This window comes from Anopheles aquasalis, chromosome 2 (assembly GCF_943734665.1).
Source record: "Anopheles aquasalis chromosome 2, idAnoAquaMG_Q_19, whole genome shotgun sequence".
NCBI classification, from domain to species: Eukaryota; Metazoa; Arthropoda; class Insecta; order Diptera; family Culicidae; genus Anopheles; species Anopheles aquasalis.
This window is the reverse complement of record NC_064877.1, coordinates 46,132,501-46,136,813: the sequence shown is the minus strand read 5'-3', so window position 1 is coordinate 46,136,813 and position 4,313 is coordinate 46,132,501.

Here is a 4,313-nt window from a genome sequence, read left to right as displayed (position 1 = left end):
TCGCCTTTTTATTTTGGGATCACACCACGAGGACGAAGAGGAGTTGCTGCTGGCCGCGAAGGATGGCGCCGAAAGGAAATCAAACTCAAACAGAGAGAAGGACACGCGGGCCCCTCGGCACTCGGCGGCATCTTTGGTGCGGGACGATATTTCTCATTACCTTTCAAGCGCAACGTATTCATCATTCGTAGCAGAACAAATGAACGGATAAATTGCTGGCAAGTGATTCGTGAATCTGTGAATTCGTTCTCAACTTCGTTCGTTTCCGGACAAAAGTGGGGGAGCCCGTAGGCAAACACCGAGGAGCAGAGGAAGCGAGAGTGCGCGTTGCTTCAAAGAACTTTGACGTTCGGTGCTTTCTGGCGCGTTCAACGTGGTGGCCATGGAGGTTGCGGAACCCCCATGGACCATGGAAATCAGATTGGATCGTTATCCGGTTGAAAACTCTCGCAGAAAGCGTTTCGCGCCACGGTACTCGCCAGAAACAGGGCGTCGTTCTCCGAATTGCGATCTTATTTTGCGAACAACAACAGCAGCTAACGGTGACAAAGTAATTCGAATTCCCTTCACCGGGTTCACTGGGATGCTCGGTACTTGCCACTAAAGCATGAAATTGAACGCCACCGTGCACCGTGCTGCTCGTGCATTCACTAAGCTCATCTTCCGCGCTGCCCTGTCCCAGGGATTCCCCGGGATCGAGGCGTAAAGTTGCGTGCTAAAAATATCCCTTTTTTATGTTTGCTTTTCGTCGGCCATTGCGTCTCGCACACGTTTTGCTACACACGTTTCGCAAGGCGCAACATATCATATCAGCATCCTTTCCTCGTTCCCAACCGAATCGCACCGCACAATCCGTCAATAGCCACTAGGCGGGTTGGATAGGTGGCTGGTTGGCTGGTGAAGGTGAAGCAGCAAAAGCAATTAAAACTTTTCGACACACCCAACCGCATCGAGTATATCCGCGAGGCGATGATTCTGGTTCCCGGTTCCCGGTTCCGGATGCCGCCATGTTGGTGGTTGGCGGTTAGCGACCAGGCCGAGCGCGTAAAATGGTGAAATGGAAAGAATTTGAAGAAATTAAGCTGCATGCCTCCTGGAGATTACTTTCCACGACGCAAAGCAGCACACGACAAAAGTCGATTGCGTCCTTTTGTGTCTTTGTGGTTGTCCCTGTGGGTGTTTTCCGTGGATTTTCTTTTTTTTTTTCGTGCGACATAGGACCATCGCAGACACCTCGACTCGCATTTGCCTTTTGTGCTTTTGGCGCGTATTTCGGGGGTCCATTTTCAAGCCTCTTAGCCTCGAGAGATCGGAAGACGACAACACAACAAGTTCCACTTTGGTCCGTGTACATGTCTGTTTGTAGCCGTAGCAATTACCGGTTGCTATAAAGAGGCTTGTTCATCGACTGAACGTGTCGCAAAGTCATGCTGTTCCGCATCGCCAGGGTATAGGCACTTCAGCTGCTCTTTTCGGGTTTTGTTTTCCTAGGAAATGCTCCTTGGTATGCGGCTGCGATGGCCAGGTATGTTGTGGGCCAATTTCAGGAGTTTTGTTCAAGTCGGAGGGCGTGATTCCTCTCACTAATGATGTTCTTGTACCTAATGGTGTAGTTTTTTGCATCGTGAAAATAGAAAATTGGATAGAAATGAGATATTAAAAGTTATAGTTTACATAATTAAACTGTCCAGTTTCTTTCTGTTCGCTTTGAATATTATTTGCTTTCACTTCAAGAATCAGCGGGATTCTTTATCTTATCTCCGTGGTTTATAAACTGTAAAATGCGAATGCTGTTCATCCAATTTGGTGACAGTAACCATTGCATAGTTTCGCAAAATCACTAGAATCGTTGCTCAATCATCAGCAGCTGAGCGCAAAGTTTAACATAAAAGACCTCCAGATGTTTTTCAACGGATTAAATGCTGAAAGCGAACAGATAGGTCCAAGAAATCAAAGTCCTGAATCGTAATCCATTGAATGATCTTCTAGCAGGTGTTGATAAGAACATTGTCGTGATGGCTATTTATGTTTGTTGATTTGTGCAAAAGCAGTTTCCCTTTGAAGGCTAGATATTTATCTCGAATAAACAGATGAAATCTCCATTCAACGCTGTCAATAACCTAGAACGGTGGAAAGGTAAAAGGAATCACAAATGCTTTGTTTATGATATAATTTACGAAACAGTTTTAAACATAATTTTCACTGGCATACGTGTACATTTACAAAGTTGCTTGCATGTTTCATCACTGTTTTATCACATATTTTACCATCGTAAACCGTAAAGAACGATTATACTCATCCAATTTTCATTTCTTTATTGCCCAACAACGTTTATTAGCAGTGGAATTTTATTACATTAATTTCGTAATCTACTTTTCCGAAATTTGTACTTTTTGTCGGTGAAATGCTTAATTGATCTATCTCAACGAATAGTTTTCGCTTTCTTAATTCGTTCATTTTGTCTACAAAAACCTCAACAGGTTGAATAGATACTGGGCAATCCTGTAAAGGCCAGAGATGAATTTAACTAAAATACTTGCACAGATATCCAGCGGAATGCATTAAATTCCATTCAAACAGGGGCGAACAACGCAAATCCCACCCAAAGTTTTATACTTTTCTGCGCCATTAATCGCTATCTCATATCTAGGTCTCCTCACGTTCAACCGATTTAGTAGTCGCCTGATCAATGCGATGCCATTCCTTCACTAATGCCGAGTTATCGTGCAGGATGACAGATAACCTTTGTCAAGGTATCATAGGCATTGGCAACAGATTAGCTATTAAGGTTCAATTTGTACAAATCGATCCAATTTTCCTTTCGACCTTCATCTGGCTGTTCTTCTTCGCCACTGGTTACCCTTCATTCAATCTTTTTGGCTTCAAATCCATTGGGATACAAATAATAAATGTGAAACGAAATGTTTCCATCGAGCGTGTATTCCGCAAAAACCCTTAAATCGGCCTCTTTTTAAACGTTCCAGCATCTAGCTAAGTAAGCGGTTACGTGTCATGAATCATACGAAGGACACCGCAAAAAGACCATTTACTAGTCCCACTCAGCAACAATCCATTCATGGTTTTATGCTACACCATGCCAGGAATGTAAAACTAGCGATGCACCATTACACTTTTTTTGTTTTTCCCTTCGTTCCATCGCATTCTCCGGTTTGCTTCGTTATCGACTAATATCGTTTATTGCTCGGGATATCGGTTTACAATCTGCCGGCAAAACACATCCCAGTGCAACATGCACTCGCACGAACCACGTCTCAAGAGGAGCTCCTTGCGACAGGGAAAAAAATAACGTCGTTCGGTAATAGTGTCAAATCCGCACTTCATCAATCATTGCGAGGAGCAAAGAATATGCTGCACGGCTTAACGGCTCGTATCGCTTGCATTGGCGTTCGCATGGGCGTGAATTTCGGTCGAGGATCCTGGATCATCTTCTGGAAACCTGGCATATCAATCCCCGGACCGGAACACGGACCGCTATCATCCGAGTTGGCCGACGTGACCCGGACGTGCAACGGCATCACGGAGCTCTCGCGGATTAGGACACCGCCTGGGCGGGGGGATGATAAGGCACAAGGAAGATGAAGAAAAGGAAATGGCCATACCGGATGCCCGGTCTCGAATCAAAGCGAAACAGCGAAAGCGATTCCAAGCGAATATCATTTTAGTTTTTCCAATTTTCCCCCCCTCTTTTTCTTCGTCTTCGGGGAAGATATGGTGCTCCCGGGATGCCCGAGGACCGAGATATCCGGGACGCTCTCTTTTCTCTCTTGCTACCTTCTGTTCCGGGCAGCCGGTCGGGCTGCTGCTACCGGGTGTGAAGGTAATTTATTAAGTTTTATCTCTCGCTTTGCTACTGCTACTGCTGGCGCTGCTTGTGCCGCATGGAAACTCGCGTGGTTCCGGTGCTGATGCTGCTCCTGTCGCTCGCATCTGCGACGTGGCATGCCGCCATCACTGAAAAGGGGCTCCCGCGATCATGGCCATCATCAGCAAGTATCAATATTTTTGGCGCCATGGCGTGTTTCTAGTGCGAGTGAGGACGCGAAAGTTTTATGTGGAAAGCCAGGATCGTGTAGCCTTGGCACGCGTCCTTCCCTCAGTACCGATAGCTACGTGTGTAGTTTGGTAGTTTTTGGCCAGCATCCGTCGCCCGAGTGATGTTGTGTTCTCTAACTTTACCACCCTCTGCTGCGACGACGACGACGACGAGATTTTAAGACATTAACGGCGCAACTGCTGCTGCTGCAGGAAGAAGCGAAAGTTTCCCGTTGCACCACTCGTGCGCTGGCTTTTGG